This window comes from Hesperophylax consimilis, chromosome 8 (genome assembly GCF_061612785.1).
Source record: "Hesperophylax consimilis isolate HC1 chromosome 8, BYU_Hcon_1.0, whole genome shotgun sequence".
NCBI classification, from domain to species: domain Eukaryota; kingdom Metazoa; phylum Arthropoda; class Insecta; order Trichoptera; family Limnephilidae; genus Hesperophylax; species Hesperophylax consimilis.
Genome location: NC_142843.1, coordinates 25,307,697 through 25,333,550, shown reverse-complemented (window position 1 = coordinate 25,333,550; position 25,854 = coordinate 25,307,697). Strand labels below are relative to the sequence as shown.

At 34.0% G+C, this 25,854-nt stretch overlaps 1 protein-coding gene and 2 long non-coding RNA genes across 3 annotated transcripts in view; 2 read left to right on the top strand and 1 right to left on the bottom strand.

The window, feature by feature from the left end:
* Nucleotides 1–25,854, top strand: part of RhoGAP19D (Rho GTPase activating protein at 19D) — a 259,071-nt gene that overhangs the window by 143,152 nt on the left and 90,065 nt on the right. The window lies entirely within an intron of this gene.
* On the bottom strand, nt 7,213–9,286 carry LOC149421784 (uncharacterized). The gene is made up of 3 exons (XR_016302512.1): nt 8,920–9,286; nt 8,212–8,391; nt 7,213–8,064 (listed from the first exon to the last, which is right to left on the bottom strand). It is a non-coding gene; the product is annotated as an uncharacterized LOC149421784 (long non-coding RNA).
* Nucleotides 9,727–12,359, top strand: LOC149421783 (uncharacterized). Its single transcript, XR_016302511.1, has 3 exons — nt 9,727–10,083; nt 10,612–10,791; nt 10,939–12,359. It is a non-coding gene; the product is annotated as an uncharacterized LOC149421783 (long non-coding RNA).

Sequence of the window (25,854 nt, the reverse complement as noted above, 5' to 3'; positions counted from 1 at the left end):
GGGCGTGCTTTTGAAGATATACGGGCTGGAAGTTTCGCACTCTAGACATTTCGAGAACATTCGAGACAATTCAATGTTCAAACATCCCATGATCATGATGAACTAAAAACGGGTTTACAGGCCTTTTCCCGTTAAACTTTTAGTATATTCGTAATCGTGCCTTTCATATTTCTAAATACATAGTTTAATATCGTGATTTAAGTTTGTAGTCTAATAATAAAGTCGAGACGTACGGTGAAATCCTTAAATGGTGAAATATGTGTTTTCAAACACCAAATGCCATACAACTGAAGAAGAGTACATATCTCGAGTGTGTGTGTTTGTTTATGTTTATGATGTTTTTCTGCAGTAAAATGCTCCGGTATGAAATCATTTTCGCTTTTTTTTTTAACAAACGTTTTCCTTTTTTCAGGTAAGCAATCTCCCTAAGATCTTCACACTTTCTCTTTGACATTGGAGTCAAGTACTACAGTCCAGTGGAGGATGGCCGTGAAGGTTAACCACAATTTACGTCATTACAGTTAAAAGCAAGTATTTACTATCTTCCTCGAAGACAACAAAAAGATTATTTTTTTAAATACACTAATACCTAAATAAACTATTAATTTCCATAAAATTATGAAAGAAAGTTTTTTGTGTAATTGAAAAATGTTGCAAATGGGAAGTCAAAAAAGCTTTAAACGAATGAGATAACGAGCCCTGTTTTAAACAACGGATGTAAAATTATATATCTTACTTCTAATTTTAAAAGAGGCATTTCTTGTTAAAACTCCCCATGGATTTATTGTCATTCACTCCCCATGGATCCCATTGTCTGTCCTAGAACGGGAAACTTTCCTAGTTGGACAGGCAAAGCATCCAATATGTAATATGTACTTTCTTTTGATAAATAAATAAATAAATTACGTGGGGTACTTAGCTAAAATTATATTAAATAACAAGAAAACCTTCAGCGAGGCTTAAATGTAGGTCTAGCTGACTTTTTAACGCCTAAGCATGACCAACACGCGTGCTGCATTAATTCTACGCCTAATGTTATTAGCCTTTGCTAATTTATTATATGGTGATCCAATCTATAGTAGCAGCAGACCGCAGGCGCAGGTAGGATCATCATCTATAGAGCCAGTTATTTGACCTCCAGGTGAGTCATACGCGCTCTTCCCATAGTACATTATTTACTCGGCATAATAAACTTTTGACGTCACCGCGCACATTGATGTCGTGTGCTTACGTTATTTTCTACCTTCCCCCGTGCTATCGTTTTACCTCTGTCGTCATTATTGGTATGGTCCTGCCACTGAGAGCGCCGTTGCAACATCTCTTTCTGTTACTTGCGTCGTGGGAAAGAGATAACAGTTCTATCAGCGGTATGCCTTTTACCGACGCAAGTTCTTTCGTAAATAAAGTTATACCAAGTGGAGTAAGATTATGAATCGGGCTGACAACAACACTCTTTATGTAGATGACGATAAGGTTTAAATTCTCGCTCATTGTTTTGGTTTATGCAAGAAAAATATGGCCAAAAGGTGTGTTTTATTTTATTTTGCGAATTTCAGGCACAAAAATTTAAATGTTTTAGTATAATTTTCTAAAGAACTTAATTTTCCATATTACACAACAGACCCATAGCCGAAAAGGAGTTCGTAAGTAGGAGATTTTGAACTTTAAAGCATTATTTATAGTCCTGATTCTTTATTTTCTTCTGGGTTTATAAAAAATGCTCGATTATTTCAATGGCCAAATGTGTTCTACTCACAATATTTGATTAACGCTTTTAAAATATTTCTAAGCGAACACATTTTCAAAAAAAACACTTGATTTTGCATTATTTCGTAGTGCTTCGCCTTTATTCTGCTTACATTATGTTGGCGCCACTCTCTTAATAAAATATATTCTTTTATGAAATACAGGTGGGGCAGAAGTAATGACCCGGTTTTGAGTAGGTATTAAAAAAGAAAAATAAACTTAGAGACTTAAAACTTTTATTATGATCTGTATATAACCCCATTTTCAACAGCAAAAACCTATGTAGTCTATTTCTGAAGTACTATTGATCACTATCATTTGCCATAAACAAACGTTTTTGGTATTTAAAAATATTTACAAATTGTAAATATTTGTCATATAAGATTTAAGATTCAAATGGCCAGTGCTTTTTTTTCCATTTAACGCGGTGGAACGGCGTTCCGGCACCTTTTGTCACGGTTTTATTTAAAAATTAATTAAACGAAAAAATATTTGCGCTTAAGTAATTACAATAATAATTCGTTAAAATGATAATAGTGAAGTAACCGTATAGTTTAAATAGCAAACCTGCGTATGTAACTAGCTTCATACGTATGTCTTTGCGTATTATGATTTTGACAGTTTGACGCATTTATTTATGGTTTGACGTTTATCGCATGGCGGCATCTGCGTATATTTTTATTTACGTTTGTTTAGTCAGTTTGTGTTACGATTACGTGTTGTTTTATATATTATTTAGTGCAACTCCAAGTTTAAATATGAAAAAAATTTCCTGTTACTTCTCAACCACCGGCAGCGGCGCCGATTCCGTAAATAAAAAGCTCAAAACAGTAACAGAAACGATGACAGAAGATATGGAAATATCGGTACATGTAGATGTTCCTGAATCATCTCGAGCTGATCTCGGGGATCAAGGTCGAACTCAAAACGATTGGCCAGACTGCTGGTCATTAGATCAAAAAAACGATTTTTGCTCAAAAAACGAATGGTTGAACGTACACAAAATGAAACTTGGCTGCACAATTTGCAGAAACGTTGGAACTCTTGGAACTGAAACGACAATGGGAATGAAAATATCCAAAGAATGGGCCAATAATGAAATTACGTATTCTGGGAAAGAGAGGAAGCTACAATTGGGGTCACTTCGAAAAAAAATTTTCGATCACAGAGGATCTATTGCACACAAAGCAGCGTTAAAAATCATTTCTGAAGCCAAAAATAAGCGGATTGAAAATACTTTTTTAAAATCGTTATCTCGCGAAAAAGTAATAACAGCAAACATTTTTCGAACTGCATATAAAGTAGCTAAGGAAAATCAATCATTCAATATGTTTGAAAGTGAAATTAATCTCCAAGAACTAAATGGGATCGAAATGGGTCATATTCTCCATTCCACTAACGCATGTATCAACATTGTAAATCATATATGTGATGAAATGAGAAAAAATGTTTTCAAAGAAATTGTTCAGTCGAAAAATATAATTTCTTTGATAATTGATGAGTCTACCACCATAAGCCAAAAAACCACCCTCATTGTGTATGTTCGATGCTGTGTCGAAAGTGTTGGAATGAATTCACCAATTAATTTGTTTTTGGATTTGATTGAACTTAAAGACGTAACGGCAAAAGGAATATTTGAATCATTACTCCAATCTCTTGATTTATATGGGATGACAGAAGAATATTTAAAAAAATATTTAGTTTCGGTTGCATGCGACGGCGCTGCTGTGATGTTAGGTTCTAAAAATGGAGTGAAAAAATTGCTGACAGAAAAATTTCCTTCAATTATAGTTTGGCATTGTGCTAATCACAGGTTAGAATTATCAGTAAGTGATGTTGTAAAGAAAATTTCAGGGATCAATAGATTCAAATCATTTATTGATAAACTTTATGTTTTATACCATGCGTCGCCGAAAAATAATAGAGAGTTGCATTTATGTGCAGAATCACTAGGCGTTGAGGTACTGAAAATCGGAAGAGTTTTAAGTACCCGTTGGGTGGCATCTAGTTTTCGTTCAGTTTCGGCTGTGTGGAATAATTATGAATCCCTTGTGCGTCATTTTGAAGAAGCGATGAATGACCCTACAAGAGATAAAAATGACAAGTGTACTTACAGTGGCTTAAAGAACAAAATAACATCAACAGCATTTTTATTGGATCTAGCATTGATGTGCGACGCTCTCCAAGAATTGTCGGAACTTAGTTTGGATCTACAAAATCGCAATGTGAACCTTTACATTGCAAATCGAAAAATAAATGAACTCGTTCAAGTTTTTGAAGAAAGAAAACAGAATTTTGGACCCTATTATAAATGTGCTGCAGCTGCTATAAGCAATCTGCATTTTCGTGGAGTTTTACTTCACGAAAAAGTTTCTAAAAATGATCCTCCTATTGATCCGAAAATATTTTATTCCACGTTGAAAACGTCGATTGAAAAAAGGCTGCTAGATAATAAAGATGTCGAGTTTGCACTTTGGGCTCGCGTACTTGACCAAAAATATTGGCCTGAAGACATTGATAATCGGTTGACATTTGGAGAGATGGAAATTAGAAACATTTCGATCAGGCTACAACTAGATGAACGAGAAATGATTCGTGGATTTCGCGAATACATTCTCGAAAAGACATATTCTGAAAAACTCTTGCGTTTGGTATATGCTCTGAATTCTATTCCCATTTCTTCAAGTGAATGTGAACGGGGGTTTTCGCAAATGAATCTTATTATTACCCCAACAAGAGCTTCGTTAAACACTAAAACAGTTTCGGCACTCTTGTTCATCAAACTCGTGGGACCACCCTTGACACTTTTCGATCCTTCAAAATATGTTGATAGGTGGTTACTTAAAGGAAGACATTCGGCCTTAGACTCTAACACTTAGGGCGAGTTGTTTCGGAAAAAATCACGTGTGAGAAAGTCATCACAACGTCAATCCACTCAATTTTCCATAAATTGGGTTGTTTCATCGTCCGTCAAGAGAAAATTCAACGAAATATTCATGAAAATGTGATCAGCCGAAATCGGCCGGTTAACGCGATCCGCCATTTTGAAAAAGATTGACGCATGCGCGAACGTCACAATTGCGGTCTGACATATCGTATGTGCCAATTACTGGTGATAACGACCCTCACTATTTTGGCAAATAACGCAAAGAAAACCCAACGATTAAAATTTATGAAGTTGAAGGTTTTGTGGGAAGAAGTTTAGATACCTTTTCTACATAAAACATTGTCGAAATTCGTTTTTATATCGTTGGTTTCCGTGATTTAAAATGACGAAAAAACTGGTAAAAATATTGAAAAACTACAGGTTTGTTTCTTTTGTCGACCAACATAGTAGCCAGGTGGCCTGGAGATACCCATCTTTTTAATAGTAGCAGCATCAAAGTAAGGTTGGAATGCGGTGAGTTTGGAGATGAAGTGATTGTTGGAGATGGTGGTTATGGAATAAAGCCATATTTACTAACACCCTTAAGGAATTCCGTTTCTCGAGAACAACATTTATATAAAGAAAGTCAGATCAGGACCAGAAATGTTGTTGAAAGAACTTTTGGAGTTGTTAAAAGATGGCTTCCAGTCATTTCTTCATAAATTAAAATGCAGGTAGGTACAAGGGATCATTGTAACAAGATCAACCACCTGTATTCATAGACCCCTTGGACGAGGTTAACGATGTACTGGTGCAAGCACCAATCTTTAACAGGGGAGATGACCACGTTCGTCAAACCCTCATTAACTCATATTTTGCCAGATTGATGGACTAATAAATAGTAAAATACTACCCAGCACAAAAAGCCCTATCTTACCTCCTTCTGTACCATTAGGCCTATCGTCCCACGTGTCGGTAAGGAATCCACATAAGCCGAGTGCTGTAAAACCCTGCATTGCAAGAGAGGTTCCACAGTAGACCGCCTTATAAACTGTTTTCTTACTTTACTTCTCTGTGCAGAACTCGGTTTATATTGATTCTTTACCAACCCATGGGGCAACACTTTCTGTAACATCTTCCGCCTGGAGACTCCAACACATGTGTACAATCTCTTGGTACATGAGCGAAGATAATAAAAGTCTTTTGAATTTCAAAACAATAATGTCTTTATTCAAAAATAGCTGTACCCCGCCACATGTTGCTGTGGCTCAGTCTGTTTTACCTGTCACAGGTGTCATCTAAATAATGTAGGTATGTATATAAAAACACACGCATATTTGAATGCAACATTGTGTCTAAATTTCAAAGCAATCAATGAAGAACTTTCAGAGATTTTCAACAAACGACCATTTACATATATTCAGAGATAGATAGTTAACATGTACTAAATAATTAATGTAACGATAAATCTTCTATTTATTTTATACTTTAATGTTTATAAACTTAGTAAATTACTTTGTTTAATAATAGAGAATACATACTATTAGAAATGTTTTGAACAACTATCTCACATATACATATATTATGTAATATGCATTGGATCATTATTGAATGTGAATAACTTAAGTGTAACTGCATACTCCTACCTAATTTCATAAAATAAATAGAGTACCAAGATGTAGTATATTCTTTTATTTGTATTTTACATAAGTGAGGAACAAAATATATCAAAATAATATAACAAATAAAAATAAAAGAGAAAATAAGTAAGGCATCTAGGTACCTACACTGTAGAAATTGAAAAAAAAAAGATAAATGGACAAATAGAAAAAAAATGAATAAATCGGAAGGTTGCGGCTTCAATTTCCATCAGCGGCATTTATTTTTTCTCAGAGTTTATTTATTTTTAAATATGTATGGGTGTTTCAGACTAATATTTATTGATTATAATAATTTGTTTATATAAATTCAGTTAAAAATAAGAAAATAAAGGTTTAAAATAATGTTTATGGTATTTTCCAATTATGTCCTAAATCCTGTATTAACAATTAGTTAATGTTAATTAAGTATTAATCTTAAGTGTACCGTACCATACCGTCTACAGTACCATACTTATCTACCAGGTAAGTATGGTACTGTATATTATCTCCATATATAGTTAGTAATAACATAGATCATTCTAGAAATGTATTACATAGTAAATCACATCAAGGTCGCTGTAGCGACTTGATTAGCGATTGATTAGCGATTGTGATTATTTATTTTTTATTAATGCCCTGAAAAAAGTAAAATTATACCAGAATACTCTCTCGGAAGAAAGAATAATTTACAGCAAAAATACATACTTATACAATGGGAAAGAAACATTTAAGAACATAATATAATGGACTAGTTAATTGTGTGCGAATGCATTCATTCATCTTGTTCTAACAATAATTGACAAACATTAGAAAGAACACAAAAGATTATACGGCCCATAAAGTAAAGGTCACACCGCATTAAAAATATGCATAATATAAAAACCTGGACATGCCATGCATAATATTGCATAAGATGCATTTTTTTCAATTTACAGTTTTAAAAGGAAAGAAAAGAAAAATGCGGTCTTACTGGAGTACCCCGTCGTAAGTACACAATGTACATTTGTTAGTATTATCATGTAATATAATGTAGGTAATTGTGAAGCCAGAAAATACTTCTTAAGAATTGTGTACATAAAAAAGAGAAAAATTATTAAAATTAATATTAGTGTATTAAAGAATTCACCCAGTAGATAGTGAACAGAGGGGAATAAACTGCTTTCATCTCAGTTTAGTTTTAGCATGACTCCGATATTACTCGTTCTTGTCTCAATAATCCAATTTTTTTTAAACCGGAAATCGGTATGTATAATAGGGGGCACTCCTGTCAAAAGGGTTGGATTTGGATGCTTCAACAACATGAGAATACATTAACTAATAAGATTATTATCTTAAGTAAAGCAACGATAGTGAAATACAAATATTTTGTACTCAAATCTACTAACAGTTTGTTTGAAAACTTGTATTAAGTCAGTCAACAAATTCGTTTACATTTAAATGAGATGAAATTGCTTTTAGGATTGAGGTTTCTGGGGCGCTGCTATCTAAACGGTTGGATTTGGATGCATTAACAACATTAGAATACATTAACCAGATTATCTTAAATGAAGAACTGATATAAAACTAGGAAACATTGTTTGAAACACAAGTTCTTACAAGTAGTTAGTAAACTGCCGTCAACACCATAATAAACCTCAGCTGTGGCGCTAACCAAACTCCCACCTTCTTCCACCACCAGATAGCTCCTGCAGCACCAAAGTGCTGATGTCATCGTCAAACACGCTAGGGAGTCCGTCAATCGAAGTAGCCACTATGTTCCGCATAAAATTTGTGTCCACCGCTAGTCCTCTCCTGAATTTCTCTGCTACCGTCCTTGAAGCATTATTAAAAGTCAATTAATAAACATATATACCTGCATGAATTAAACAAAGCATCAGGGCAACGAATTACTAAATATAACAGTTCATTTAACAGCATTATGGCGTTAAGATTAATACCAATTAAGAAATATATTCCAACCTGCCTTGCCCGACGCTTCATATTTTCAAACCGAGCTCGGAGCTGTTTGACAGAATCCATCGCCATTGAAATCGGATATAAGAGTAAGCCATGTCGCCTCTCGTTGTTTGAAGATGACTGCGTCGGTCTTTTTATTGGTGAGAATATGGCTATACTTCCTCACCAACATGGCATCGTTTCCTGAAAACACATTTCATATTTATAAGTAACAAGATCGTACAAGGAATTGCTGATATAAAATTAAATATGCACGGCAAATATTATATTTATTAGGTTCAAAATATATATAGATATTTTATAGTTTCTTATAGATATTTTATTACACATGAAAGCACTATAATATTCCTCGGTAAAGCATTATTAAAGTGTGGCAGAATTCAAAATAATATATAAAAATAAACAAAAAGATTTGCCACCATTGCATGGCAGAACATTCAAAAAATAAAACGCAATGCTTTTAGAAAGTTCATTCTCACAAAGTTCAAGTAATTTTACTAACGATAAGTATATACACGTATCGCAAATGTTTTCATAATGATCGTTTATCTCGTTTAGAAGACGAAATTCCACAAAATATTATCAAGCTTTACATAATGGTTTTACGAAAATAAAATGCTCACTTACGTATCTATACGGTTCCAAACGTGTATTATTTATTAATAAGGTTCATATTTATTATGGCAATAAGGTATAATTTACAATACTTACAGTAAGTTGGGATCCATTATAAGTTGTCAAAAATTGAGATGCCTAAATGAACAACAAAAAAATCACACAAAACAAGCAATCCAACGAAGTGACGGCGCGGCGGGAAAAAGTTTTGACAGATTGATAAAAATACGAGGTGTTGCCAGCGTAAAAATAATTCCTGTCTCGCAAAAAAATTATTCTCTGCAATAATTGCCCGATTCGGCGGGGAACACTGGAACGGATTATTCAAATATAACGGAAGCTTTTTCGGAGTTGAAACAACCCAATTTGTATTTGAATAAAATCGACGTGAAGATTTTTTTACATTTGAATAGAACTCGGGAATCTGAATAATTGTTCAGCTTTTCCGAAACAACTCGCCCTAAGAAAAGGAATCGAGATGATGTATCAGACGAGAATTGGAAAAAACTTTGGAAATCACTCTAAACTTTTATTCAAGTTCATAAATAAATACATTACATATGTATTTACAATTATATTTTAAATTTAGTATTATTTGTAAAATATATTTCAAATATAATGTATGTATTTTATTGTTTCTGTAGCTTAGTCTTCACTAAAATAAAAAAATAAATATCGTAAAAATCAACCTTTTTTTGTTCGCTTCGTGGCATAGCTCCTTTAAATTTCATTTAAGTGACATTTGAATATAATTTTATTTAGTAAAAAGATTGACATGAAGTGAGTTCCGGCACCTTTTTTTTAAAAAAAAAAGCCCTGCAAATGGCCAATAGTAATACCGACATGTTTGGCTGTTTAACTTTTGGGGTGTTAGGGCCGGATTGTGTTCCTCACTTAGGGCGAGTTGTTTCGGAAAAGCTGAACAATTATTCAGATTCCCGAGTTCTATTCAAATGTAAAAAAATCTTCACGTCGATTTTATTCAAATACAAATTGGGTTGTTTCAACTCCGAAAAAGCTTCCGTTATATTTGAATAATCCGTTCCAGTGTTCCCCGCCGAATCGGGCAATTATTGCAGAGAATAATTTTTTTGCGAGACAGGAATTATTTTTACGCTGGCAACACCTCGTATTTTTATCAATCTGTCAAAACTTTTTCCCGCCGCGCCGTCACTTCGTTGGATTGCTTGTTTTGTGTGATTTTTGTTGTTCATTTAGGCATCTCAATTTTTGACAACTTATAATGGATCCCAACTTACTGTAAGTATTGTAAATTATACCTTATTGCCATAATAAATATGAACCTTATTAATAAATAATACACGTTTGGAACCGTATAGATACGTAAGTGAGCATTTTATTTTCGTAAAACCATTATGTAAAGCTTGATAATATTTTGTGGAATTTCGTCTTCTAAACGAGATAAACGATCATTATGAAAACATTTGCGATACGTGTATATACTTATCGTTAGTAAAATTACTTGAACTTTGTGAGAATGAACTTTCTAAAAGCATTGCGTTTTATTTTTTGAATGTTCTGCCATGGAATGGTGGCAAATCTTTTTGTTTATTTTTATATATTATTTTGAATTCTGCCACACTTTAATAATGCTTTACCGAGGAATATTATAGTGCTTTCATGTGTAATAAAATATCTATAAGAAACTATAAAATATCTATATATATTTTGAACCTAATAAATATAATATTTGCCGTGCATATTTAATTTTATATCAGCAATTCCTTGTACGATCTTGTTACTTATAAATATGAAATGTGTTTTCAGGAAACGATGCCATGTTGGTGAGGAAGTATAGCCATATTCTCACCAATAAAAAGACCGACGCAGTCATCTTCAAACAATGAGAGGCGACATGGCTTACTCTTATATCCGATTTCAATGGCGATGGATTCTGTCAAACAGCTCCGAGCTCAGTTTGAAAATATGAAGCGTCGGGCAAGGCAGGTTGGAATATATTTCTTAATTGGTATTAATCTTAACGCCATAATGCTGTTAAATGAACTGTTATATTTAGTAATTGGTTGCCCTGATGCTTTGTTTAATTCATGCAGGTATATATGTTTATTAATTGACTTTTAATAATGCTTCAAGGACGGTAGCAGAGAAATTCATGAGAGGACTGGCGGTGGACACAAATTTTATGCGGAACATAGTGGCTACTTCGATTGACGGACTCCCTAGCGTGTTTGACGATGACATCAGCACTTTGGTGCTGCAGGAGCTATCTGGTGGTGGAAGAAGGTGGGAGTTTGGTTAGCGCCACAGCTGAGGTTTATTATGGTGTTGACGGCAGTTTACTAACTACTTGTAAGAACTTGTGTTTCAAACAATGTTTCCTAGTTTTATATCAGTTCTTCATTTAAGTTAATCTGGTTAATGTATTCTAATGTTGTTAATGCATCCAAATCCAACCGTTTAGATAGCAGCGCCCCAGAAACCTCAATCCTAAAAGCAATTTCATCTCATTTAAATGTAAACGAATTTGTTGACTGACTTAATACAAGTTTTCAAACAAACTGTTAGTAGATTTGAGTACAAAATATTTGTATTTCACTATCGTTGCTTTACTTAAGATAATAATCTTATTAGTTAATGTATTCTCATGTTGTTGAAGCATCCAAATCCAACCCTTTTGACAGGAGTGCCCCCTATTATACATACCGATTTCCGGTTTAAAAAAAATTGGATTATTGAGACAAGAACGAGTAATATCGGAGTCATGCTAAAACTAAACTGAGATGAAAGCAGTTTATTCCCCTCTGTTCACTATCTACTGGGTGAATTCTTTAATATACTAATATTAATTTTAATAATTTTTCTCTTTTTTATGTACACAATTCGAAGTATTTTCTGGCTTCACAATTACCTACATTATATTACATGATAATACTAACAAATGTACATTGTGTACTTACGACGGGGTACTCCAGTAAGACCGCATTTTTCTTTTCTTTCCTTTTAAAACTGTAAATTAAAAAAAATGCATTTTATGCAATATTATGCATGGCATGTCCAGGTTTTTATATTATGCATATTTTTAATGCTGTGTGACCTTTACTTTATGGGCCGTATAATCTTTTGTGTTCTTTCTAATGTTTGTCAATTATTGTTAGAACAAGATGAATGAATGCATTCGCACACAATTAACTAGTCCATTATATTATGTTCTTAAATGTTTCTTTCCCATTGTATAAGTATGTATTTTTGCTGTAAATTATTCTTTCTTCCGAGAGAGTGTACCGGTATAATTTTACTTTTTTCAGGGCATTAATAAAAAATAAATAATCACAATCGCTAATCAATCGCTAATCAAGTCGCTACAGCGACCTTGATGTGATTTACTATGTAATACATTTCTAGAATGATCTATGTTATTACTAACTATATATGGAGATAATATACAGTACCATAGTTACCTGGTAGATAAGTATGGTACTGTAGACGGTATGGTACGGTACACTTAAGATTAATACTTAATTAACATTAACTAATTGTTAATACAGGATTTAGGACATAATTGTAAAATACCATAAACATTATTTTAAACCTTTATTTTCTTATTTTTAACTGAATTTATATAAACAAATTATTATAATCAATAAATATTAGTCTGAAACACCCATACATATTTAAAAATAAATAAACTCTGAGAAAAAATAAATGCCGCTGATGGAAATTGAACCCGCAACCTTCCGATTTATTCATTTTTTTTCTATTTGTCCATTTATCTTCTTTTTTTTCAATTTCTACAGTGTAGGTACCTAGGTGCCTTACTTATTTTCTCTTTTATTTTAATTTGTTATATTATTTTGATATATTTTGTTCCTCACTTATGTAAAATACAAATAAAAGAATATACTACATCTTGGTACTCTATTTATTTTATGAAATTAGGTAGGAGTATGCAGTTACACTTAAGTTATTCACATTCAATAATGATCCAATGCATATTACATAATATATGTATATGTGAGATAGTTGTTCAAAACATTTCTAATAGTATGTATTCTCTATTATTAAACAAAGTAATTTACTAAGTTTATAAACATTAAAGTATAAAATAAATAGAAGATTTATCGTTACATTAATTATTTTGTACATGTTAACTATCTATCTCTGAATATATGTAAATGGTCGTTTGTTGAAAATCTCTGAAAGTTCTTCATTGATTGCTTTGAAATTTAGACACAATGTTGCATTCAAATATGCGTGTGTTTTTATATACATACCTACATTATTTAGATGACACCTGTGACAGGTAAAACAGACTGAGCCACAGCAACACGTGGCGGGGTACAGCTATTTTTGAATAAAGACATTATTGTTTTGAAATTCAAAAGACTTTTATTATCTTCGCTCATGTACCAAGAGATTGTACACATGTGTTCGAGTCTCCAGGCGGAAGATGTTACAGAAAGTGTCGCCCCATGGGTTGGTAAAGAATCAATATAAACCGAGTTCTGCACAGAGAAGTAAAGTAAGAAAACAGTTTATAAGGCGGTCTACTGTGGAACCTCTCTTGCATTGCAGGGTTTTACAGCACTCGGCTTATGTGGATTCCTTACCGACACGTGGGACGATAGGCCTAATGGTACAGAAGGAGGTAAGATAGGGCTTTTTGTGCTGGGTAGTATTTTACTATTTATTAGTCCATCAATCTGGCAAAATATGAGTTAATGAGGGTTTGACGAACGTGGTCATCTCCCCTGTTAAAGATTGGTGCTTGCACCAGTACATCGTTAACCTCGTCCAAGGGGTCTATGAATACAGGTGGTTGATCTTGTTACAATGATCCCTTGTACCTACCTGCATTTTAATTTATGAAGAAAGGACTGGAAGCCATCTTTTAACAACTCCAAAAGTTCTTTCAACAACATTTCTGGTCCTGATCTGACTTTCTTTATATAAATGTTGTTCTCGAGAAACGGAATAGGCCTCTTGCATCCCATTTTTTTATTTTATTTTCCGGTTTAGGCAAATATTCTAAGACATTCTGTATTTTTTTTTTTTTTTTAATCGTATTTTTGAAACCATGGCGATTTTTTGAAAATTTTAATCCGAAAAATCGGACCATTTTTTCATAAACCGGAAAGACGGAACATAATTTATGGGTGCGAAAACAAAATAATTACATAGCCCAAAAACATTTAAAAAAAAAACGACGCATTTCACACGAATGGCAGAGGAGAATAACGAGGCATACCAAAAATATTACATCTCATAAATATTTTTTTCCTTGAACCTTCTTATTGATCATTAATCCTTATTAATTTATTTAAAGTTTTATTCCAGCAGTACTGGGAGGATATTGCAATCTCAGTCTGCCATATTAAATGAGATGACATATAATATAAATATACTTATACACAATATTATAGGATTGATGAATATATACGATTATAATGTTCAGTCACTTAATCCAAATATTTTACAATAAAACCTAATGTACATAAAATTAAATGAATTAAAGGGGAAGGTTTATCAACAATATGAAATATATAAACAAGTATAAAGAAGGTTCTCATAAAATATATTTAGTTGGTCGAAGTACCTATATATTCTATATGTACCAAGGTTGGTTTTTGTTTTTGCAATGAGACTATTTTTAACAGCTGCACATTCTAGTTATATAACATATAACTTGATATTGTACCTCTTGTTTGATACTATCCAAATGTTGCGATTTAAATTATTCTTGTACTCATAAACTCATAATAATATATTATTAAATTTGATTTTGTTAAAATCAGGACCATCACCATTATACTTCTAAGACAGCCGCCACGGAAGGATAATCTGTACGATTTTCACATCATAACATCTGTCACTTCTGAATAATATCTGTCATGTCAAAACGAAGTACTTCCAATTCTAACGCTGCGTTTTGTTACTGTTTTGTTATTTAATTAAACATGGATTCGTGTAGTAACCGTAGGATCCGAGATCGTAAAAATAATTATAAATATTGTATGGTTCCTTTGTGCCCAAATACTTCGGCGACTACTAAGGAAAAAAGATTTTTCGTTGTACCGCGAATTTCAGCAATTAGAAAACAATGGTGTATTGCAATTCATAGGTCCAGTCAATTGGGTGAACTGTCAAATAAAACCGTACGATATGTCTGTGAAGATCATTTTAATGTAAGTATATTTTTTACAATATTATTGTTTGAACACAATATTTAAAAAATACATATTTTTCTTTGTTGCATGCTTCACGAATAGTTTGCTGTACAGTACAGTAGGTTGAGTAGGTGGGTCTATTACCTAGTGACAACAAGCCTACACACATTACAATATTGTTACACTTTTGCAGGCTATTCTCAAATGAAGATACTTATTATATTTGCATTGTTAAGTTTGTATTGAATAAATACAATGTCTCTTGATAAGTTGTATTTTTATTTTCAGTTAAGCGTGGATGCTCGGAAATGGCCCCAACATCTAAGTAAAAGGGTGCTTTTAAAAAAAGGAACCATTCCTCATAAATTTGAATGTCAAATTGGAGCTGATGGGCGAGATCTACTCAATGTGGTGGATCAGCATCCAAGCTCATCTAAAGGCGGTGAAGTGTTTGTTGCAAGTCTCGAGCCAATGTCTCCTTGCCTGTCTGATGTGGATGAGTCTGTGCCACAACAGATCATCAATCAACCTCAAGACTACGTTGAACTGGAAGTGTCGTTTCCTCTCGAGAAGCCTCAATGCTCTGGACTCCAAATACTTCAACAACATGTGGATGGACCACAAGATACATCAAGCTCCGAAGAAAACTTTCACATGTTGATAGTTGAGAACGCAACTGATTCGAAAGCCATTCAATGCAATTTGAAAAAGAAATTCAAAAGTAAATTGACAAATACAGGAAAAGAACACAGTAGGGGTCCAATCGAGTGTTTAACTACTCGTGACGTAAGTACTTCTCCTGTGAAGCATAATAAAAATACCAAGAATGTACAACTAAAGCATGTCACTCTTCAGCCAGACAGTTCTGCCTCGGAATCGGCATCTGGTTCAGAATACTCCCAACAAGCTACGTCAGATTCGTACGTTGATAGTAGTTCAAATAGTGATTTCAAAAGTCTGTCATTGAAATTAACTCTGCAGCATATTGAAAACAAACCAAAGCTGTATTTAGGAATCCTTAAAGATTTTTATTGGATTGTTAAAACCCTAGCACTCCTTGAAAATATAAACATTTTAAATGTTTTAATCGTTTTAAAAAAAATTAAATTAAACTCTAGTTTCAGCATTTTAGGTGATGAATTTGGCCTTTCTGAGGCTCAAGCTTCAAGAATCTTTAAGCAAAGTTTACCGAAGTTATCTCGTCATCTTGCAGAACTGGTATTTTGGCCTAAGTCAGAAGCAATAGAAGCCTTACTACCAATTCCATTCAGAGCAAGATACAAACATGTCGTATCAATCATAGACTGTTTTGAAATTCAGATAGAGAAGCCATCAAATCCACTGCAGCAGGCACTAACTTGGTCAGAATATAAAAAATGCAATACACTCAAGTACCTAATATCAATCACTCCTGATGGCTTTATTAACTTCATTTCAAAGGGCTTTGGTGGACGTACTACAGATATGATGATTGTGGAAAAGTGCGGCTTCTTGGACAACTTGTCTGAAGGCATGTCGGTAATGGCAGATAGAGGTTTTAAGCAACTAGCTACTATTTTAGAAGGCAAACATTGTCAACTTGTGCGTCCACCAAGTGTTGTTACAGGTGTAAATAGCACTAAAAGAGAGGTGAAGTTATCCAAGCAAATAGCAGCCCTGCGTATACACGTTGAACGTGTAATAAGCCGGCTCAGAGAGTATAATATTCTAAAGCCACATTCTTGTATAGACTTCCATTTGACTCAACAAGTTGACCATATTGTTATGATTGCATGTGGACTCATAAATCTACAAAAACCAATAATTTGATCATATTAGTCTTATTAATATTATTAGTCTTTTAGTGTTTTGTGCTCTACGCTAATGTTTAGTTTAAAATGTTATGTGCGCTTCATTATCATATAAACTTTAACTTGAATATAAATATTCATAATATGTACCAGTGTAATTTTGTTTATCCTTCATGTAATGTATATAGAATAAGTCTAAAGTGTATAATATTATGTAATTATAGCGCCAGTATGTGTTTTTTATAAAAACATATGTTGGAGCTTTTACTTAGAGTTTATAGGCAATGAAGCCACCAAAAGGGATAATATCAAATACTGTAGAATAATTTATGTATAACACCTTCAACTTCTTACATTTACCATACATTCTGATTATGCTATACTAGCGCCTCCTAGCCCCGTGACTTCTGTGGGTTGGTTTTTTTTAATGCATGTTATTTGAAATGTTTTCTTTATTTTACGTTAATAAATTATATAAGTCGAAAATAAAATATTTAGTAACCTACATACGACCTTACTGTTCTTATGCTCACACGTAAAAAGAATATTAAAGCCCGCCATTAGGTTTGTATTGTCCCGAAGAAATGCAACATGCTACACTAGCGCCATCTAGCGGCCAGCGTTACCAGTCAGTGCAAGTACTGACTATAATAATGCTTCCAATATTTTACTGAGAGTGGATTGATTGCTATTCATTCATTACGCCTTACTTTTACATCAAGTTTATATAAATACAGTTGTGTTGTAGCAAAGTGATCATGTTCCACTTTTTAATACATTTCTATTTGTGTTAGAATTTCCACTTTGTAATCATTTTCTTACTTCCAATAATAAATACAAAAAAAATCTATGCGATAATACAATAACATGTGTACGTATTATCAAATAAATACTAGGTATAAATGTAAAAATATGTCTTATGTAAACTTTTTGTTTTTGTTTTTCTGTCACTTTATACAAATACATATTATACTATGGTGGATGGGATGAAAATAATATGATGCTATTGTACATAATCAATATAATCATGTATTATTATGAATAAAGAAGCGAGTGTAGTGCAGTAAATACGTGATTTATTTCAAATAATGTATACCTATACATTTTTTTTAAGTACAGGAAATATAGCTCTGGACCAAAACAGCATGGCTTTATTAATAGCTTCGACACAGAATTCTTCATCGTAATCGATGTGGAAAACATTTATTTTGCCAGATGATTCAAAGTTGGGTTCAGCAACACAAAACACTCCCTTGAATTTGTTCAGTACAAACATTTGTATTTGCATTTGTGCATAATACTTTCTGGCAACAACACCCTCAAAAAAGTAATTTTTCATTGTACTATGTTTGACTGGACACTTGACCTCAACAATATAATCATCAGTGACTGCATCCGGGGAGCCACCGATAATTGGTAATTTGCAACTGATTTTGAAACCACATTCTTTATATTTGTGTCCCAGTTGGTTTGCTAGTACCTTTAACACCAAAGGTTCTAAAAGCCGACCTCGTTGCATAGCCTTTGTGTCTGGAATCTTGGCTGCCCCTAAGATGACTTCAGTCAATGTTCCATCCAATGTTTTGCAGTTAGCTGCCTCGTATAGTTTGGATGCAGTAATTCTGCCATATCGCATTTCGTACCATAACGGGCAGTTAGCCTGCTTTCTTGTTAATGAAAAAACTTCCTCGAAGATATTTGGAGGAATATTTAGATCACATGTAATAAAATTGATGAAATCTGTAGCACTTGTATTGTGCAGGTTTCGTGTTTTCTTAAAAGCAGAAATCATCCTGTGCATGGACAAACAGTCAGTGGGCTTCGGATCCATGTAAAGTTGAGTCAGTTGGCATCGAAGCCCCTCCTTAAGACTCCTTTGGAGTACTGCTGCCAGGAAATCTCCATTACCTTTTTCCACGCTTTTTACTGCGTTCTTGCCAACTTGGGATGCCAGAATGAACTTTTGGGAGGTTCCGACACACGATAACTTTGATTTTCTCCAATAACAGTCGACAGATGTCGACGCTGGTTCTTCACTTCTCCTATGGAGCCATGTTAGAAATGCCAGTGCATGTTTACAGCCACCTGAAAGCAAAATGTTCCAAATATAAATTATTTGTCAACAGGTAGCTGGCAGAGACCCTCGCAATGATTCTGTGTTTGTTACATCACACAAGAGTTTGCTCTTCCCCACATCTCCATAGGGTAGAAGAGTGTAGAGGTTAGAGGAGAGAAACATATTTTACAATATAGCGACATACAGTTCAACTAACCTCTAGAAGCTGCACAGTCTTGACATTCTAAGACTTGTATTTCATCTTCCATCTCATCACACAAAAGTACAACAGAGTATGCTTTTTGGCGGACACGGTGCTCGGGGGTTATTTTTGCTTTCACTGTGCAGATAGGACCTTCTCTTTTTACCTGCACATACCCGATAGCATTATCACCATAACTTTCACGTGCAGACCTTTAAAATATATAATAATAACACGTTGAAAACAAAAGACAGTTGCATATAACTGAATGTTAACAATTGTCTTAATAATAATAATTGATGGAAACATAATATATAAGTACATATTAAATGTTGTCAAAATATATAACATAATATTCGTATATTAGAAGATACAGAAAAAATACTAACCTTTTTGTTTTGACATTTCTAATTTCGCTTCCAATGAAATTCATATTATTACTTAGAAAAGTAGCCATCATAAATGAATCTATGTTCGGCAAATTGTCAGACTGACCCTGAACAAAACCTACTTCAATCATTTCCAAATAATATATGCTTAATTTCTCAACAAAGTTAGCGGACTACAATACAAACAGCCAAACCCCAAACAAGTGTCAATATTCAAATTCACAAGTCGCCGGAAATCAAGGTGTTGCCATATAAAAAAAATAATCAGTGTGGAATTTTACAAAAATTAATTCAATAATATTGGAGACGGAACATTTTCAAGTGGTGACGTCACAAGCCAAAAATAACAGATTTATTTATTTTATTTAAAAAAAACTATACATTTCAAAATTTTTTGAGTAACATTTTCGTAATCTTAGTAGAGAAATCTATCCACTCATTTTTTTCCAAGTCATTAGAAAATCCTTGCAAGTGGCCTATTCCTTAAGGGTGTTAGTAAATATGGCTTTATTCCATAACCACCATCTCCAACAATCACTTCATCTCCAAACTCACCGCATTCCAACCTTACTTTGATGCTGCTACTATTAAAAAGATGGGTATCTCCAGGCCACCTGGCTACTATGTTGGTCGACAAAAGAAACAAACTTGTAGTTTTTCAATAGTTTTACCAGTTTTTTCGTCATTTTAAATCACGGAAACCAACGATATAAAAACGAATTTCGACAATGTTTTATGTAGAAAAGGTATCTAAACTTCTTCCCACAAAACCTTCAACTTCGTAAATTTTAATCGTTGGGTTTTCTTTGCGTTATTTGCCAAAATAGTGAGGGTCGTTATCACCAGTAATTGGCACATACGATATGTCAGACCGCAATTGTGACGTTCGCGCATGCGTCAATCTTTTTCAAAATGGCGGATCGCGTTAACCGGCCGATTTCGGCTGATCACATTTTCATGAATATTTCGTTGAATTTTCTCTTGACGGACGATGAAACAACCCAATTTATGGAAAATTGAGTGGATTGACGTTGTGATGACTTTCTCACACGTGATTTTTTCCGAAACAACTCGCCCTTATTGATTCCTTGTCTTGTCATAGTCTAAAATATGCGTGTGTACGTGGCCTGTTTTTGCACTCTGGTGCTGTAAAGTGCTATAGCGATATATTGTTGTGGTACTATCACACTTGGTGCCGGCAGCGGAAATAGAACCGGATCCTCGCTCCGCCACCCTCCAGTTCACAGCGGGCGCACTTTGGCGCATTCTTTCTTTTTGCTCAACTCCTCGAACTTCGCTAATTTCCTTTGGTTTCCTCTCGCCTCTCTATTTCGCATGGTGTTATTGATGTTTGAAAGGCGGTTTGATCGAATGCATTACATTCCCTGAAGCCGGTATTCTGCCCACAGGGATATTTTAGAATTTTTTCTATGTACTTCATTTTTATACAGCTTCAATTCAGATCAGGAATTGATCGCATATATGTTAGACCACATACCTACCTACTTTAGATGGAGGAATGAATAAATGTCAGTAAATACATGACGAGGAAATAGGTGGAAGAAGGAGTCGGGTGCGTCCTGGTAGACATTGCACGATCGGGTGCTTCATGTGGTTGAGGCGTAATAAAATGGCAGTTTTTTTCAGAAGTAGTGTCAATGTGGTTGAAGAAAGGTGGCAGAACAGAATTAAGTGGCGTTCCATTATCTCTGTTTACCCCTGCGGAGAAACGCGTGATGGTAGTTTGTCATTATTCATTATTCAGTATTTATTTATTCACCATAATATTATCTCGGTAGTAGTATTACGTAACATGATACTTATTTTTACTTAATTTTTTATGCAAAGCATTGAATGACATAATCAAATAAATCTAATGTCTGTATCCGCCACTTATTTTTTCTTGAGAAATCGATGAATTGATCATAATATTTATAATTGTTTAAATTTGTTTGTTATTTCTCTACATTGTTTTGTTTGACTTGGTTTAAATTCCATATTATTTAAATTTATTTAATTTATATCATTGATGAAAACATGATGTTCATATCGACAACAGATTTGATACAAGAAGGTTGCATTTTGTACATGTTATAAGACTTTTTAATAACTTTTAATTTACTTTTTCTGATCAGGTGCAATATGTATCTTACAAAATTTTAATAATATGGGCTGCTTGCCCACATAACGTATGTCCTGGTTATGTTGGTCAAAAAGCTTATAAACGCTTCAATTTCACATTTTTACTCTTCCACGTATACTTGCCCACCTGGCTATCGCCCTGGTGAAAGATCACCATTCGGAAACGTTGCTTGAACTGGCTTTAGGCGTGTTTAGTGACCACACCTGAATTTATTGCCAGATATCCAAACATCCCATTTCCTATCTCATTCTGTTCCATACTATATGTATGTGTTTAGAGTTCCAATACTGCTGGGTTACTGGGGTAATCTTATACACACAATTTCACATACATACACGGAGAACACCTACTGATATAAAATATTGCTAATTTATTAAGAATCTCTTTAAAATTAAAATTCTAATATTTTCGCATTTCGTCATTGTATATATTATCAATTACACAATTTAACGATAAGTTCGAACATTTACCAATTTTCGGGTTTTGACAGTAACATAGTTATTGTAGTATAGTATATGTCAAAACCGTTGTTTTCTTTCTTCTTCTTCGCGTGCGTTTGCGATGTTGTAAATCCGCTGTGAAAGTTGGCGTTTTTCAATGCTTTCCTAGTACCTACAGAGAGGGATAAACGCGAGATCCGGCAGTAAACCTTCACCGCATTTGGGTCACGCCAAGTCCGGCAGATGCGTCCGAACTATCCGGAGTGAATCCGTGCGATACGGTCGGGTCGGGATCAAGGGCCATGTTTCTAATTAATCGTTCATTGAAATCGGCGAATCGCGTTACTCTGATGAATCAATAATCAATCACTGACAATAGTCAGTATCTCACTTGGAGTCGCATCATTGACTGGGCGTAGCGAAGTCCTGTTCAATCGAACATTTGGCATTTCATCTGCCTGTAAATATGTTTTTTTGCGTTCCGGTTCAAGATGGTGGATAAGCTGAATACTACAAATGTTCCCGCCAGAGTTCGCATGATCGTGGTTCCTATGACGAGCTGTCAAATCGGAATACCTAATCAATGTTATGGTACCGGACTGAAGAACGTCTGGTGAATGAATTATTGTCATTATGAAGAATTATTACATTTATTTGGAAAATTTTGACATAGTTCCTAATTTGAAAAAATAATGTTACGAGAAATTTTTATGATTTATGTAAGTAGGTAGGTAGGTATTTAAGTACCTACTTACAAATCTTATGATTTTAGAGGAAATTTTGGCTATGATTTATTAAGTAAGAGAAAATTTGACATACTTTTTTGGACGCAAGGTCTTACTGTTCACATAACTACTAGTCAATAAAATTACTGTTTTAATGCCATTGATTAGTTTCCAGTAATGCTTATTTGAGTTAGGGCCTACAGCAAGGTTGTGATTCGTAGATATTTCAATGATTGGTTAGTAAAAAAAATTGCAGGTTCACAACATTTAAATAGTCGCTACAATTAAAAAATATATATCCCGAGTTAGGTGTATCTAGCTACTCGAGAGATCTGATGCAAATTCACACCAATTATTTACATATATTTCTATAATTGATTCATAGTTAGTATGTAATTGAAATTCGTTACTTATCTACTAATAATCAGTTATAGCGTTATTTATTATTAATTATTAATCGTAATGAAAATAGATTCATATAATATACCTATAACCTGCAAGTTCGCTTCCTAAAGTTATATCTGTTTTAGTAAAGCGTCTTTTGAGGTGGATTTTTTTTAAATGTATACATATATTATTATAAGTTAATTTTTTTTAAATTTTATGTGAAACCGCACAACAGTCCTCCTACTTCTCCCAGTCTAGAGCCAGTGAGACTACGGCATCCCCAATTGGGGTATGTAGTAAGGCTGAAGGTAGTCGGGAGGGGAAGAGGAATGTAGGGAAGTACCTGAGTATTTAATTTACATTTCAAGCAACATTTCAATTCTGAATGATGGTCTTACATCATAGCGATACTGAGAGTCTTCCACTCTGGAACGTGCCGGAAATACAACATATATTATTTTAAATGAGTAAATTGTGAAATAAAACAAATTCATCAAATAAAATTTACTTGCCCAAGCCGGGATTTGAACCCGCTGCCTTCGGCTAGTTAGTCGAGAGCCTAACCCCTTGATCACGGAGGCCGTTAAATGACACGTTGAAGCGATACCTCAAAAAACATTTACTTTTCACTCTTGTAGGTGTTGTAAGCTCGAGTATATACCTGATATTATTATCATCTTCTATGTTTCCTCGATTGAATTCTCGGGACTTCATAAAATTATTTAATCTCGCACGCTACCGAAACATAAATCGTCGACCACCCAAATGCGATTCACCCATAACTCATATCCTTGGCTCGGGCGATAGATCTCCCGCGCGTTGGTTGATCGCTACCATACGGCATCACAGATTCACAAACTGTGCCCTGGTTGGCCATTGAGCGGATTCGTTCTCAGCATGTCCCACGGAATTAGATTAGGCTCGGGAGCTGATGAGAGGCGCGCGTGACGGAATGCGCCGCGGAGAGAGCTGGAAGCTGGACGCTTGGACCGATGGACCATTGGAACATTGATCGCTCGGTGCTCGATCACTGTCCGGTCTAAGCCGAGTGAGCTGCAGTAAGATGCACTGCATTGCCCGCCGCAACTGGCAACTGCACTATTGATCCAGTGGTCCATTTGAGAAACGACGATCGTTTGGAATATTAGAATGCAGTGCGATGAGTACTTGTATGCGGACATTTGGGCGATTGAGCTTAGTTTGGTGGCTCGCGAGGAATGTCGATGCAATTTGGAGATGTGAAAATATACTTATGTGCAAGTGAAAAATTTACATATACACATTATTTACACAACCGTGCCTCATAATAATATATTTATTCACGCCATGAAGGCTTTTACATGAATACATTATTAGGAAAGTTGTTCAGGAGTACAATAAATAATTAGTGTATGCTATATAACATAATAAGCGGAGTATGAACAATATAAGCAGGTACAATAGAAGTTAAAATAAAGAGTTATGTTGTAAAAAGGAGATAAATAATTATACATAATAACAAGAGTATAAAGTACATAAGTACTTAAGGTACTATGAAAGTAGTTAGAGCCATATGTAGTAACTTTGTTGATATTAGTAAAAATAACATGAAATTCTTGTTTCAAAGTATGTTTGTATTTAGCCAAATAAATAATTTTAATTTAATAAAGTTATTTCATCAAATAATAAGCTAAAAGTATTTCAGTTTTTGTGGGCTATGTACGCTTCAATGTTGTGGTCCAAATTTTAGTACGTAGATAAAAAATAGAATATTATTATAGTAATTTTAGAATAGATTTTAGAATAAACTGGTGTATAGTTATAAAATATTTTAAAAAATAGTTAGATAACACGTACAATATAATATAAAAATAATTAAATAGTTTAAATTAAATTCTGTTATTATGTGTGCGTTTTGTTATGCATTAGGGTAATCCCTAATGCATAACAAAACGCTAACCGATTTCGACATAACTTTCGGCTCAACCGTAAAGTTTATATTAATTTATCTTCTTTTAATAGGTTGTGCTGAATTCGATTGGCGTTCTGTAAATTAAAATGATGTAGGTATACAAAGTTAAAGTATTTCGTTTAAAAGTTTTCCATCATACAGTAGCTATTTTCAAAACTACAAAGTTAGTATTTGTCACTCGATTGATTATTAATCAAATTAATTCCAAAAGTGGTGTATTTCACTTCGATTCAAAGTGAAATACAAACTATAAATTAATTGACATCTCGGGTGATTTCCCGCTGCCCCATGGATGGCAACTGGCAACCCACAGTAATGTAACACATGTATAATGTAGTGTATACCAGTAGTATAATGTAATGTATACCTAACTAACCTACTCGTATACCTATAGGATGTAACTCGTATCGCGTGATGTGTTTTTGTGATCGGAATTCCGCCGCGAATGAAAACCTACCCGGAATGTGTTGAAAGGATACCGGCACAATTTCACGGAAACCGAGTATTTGATCGTTGATAAAAAATCAAATTTATCCGGTTGTGGATATCGAGCAACAATGCATCGTGACAACCGTTGTAGGACATTTTCTCTTTCATTGAAAGCTTTTTCGTGTACAAAAATCAACACGAATTTCACCTTTATTTGGTTCATCATCTCAAGTGTCACTATCGAAACTCATATTTAGAGGATTGCAACAGACTTAGGGATTTGCTCTTAACGGAAGATTCTAAAGTTAATACTAGTGAATTCTTTGTTTCTGAGGTTTTGAAGTAAAAAAATCGTTTCCTGTTCAGAATCCGG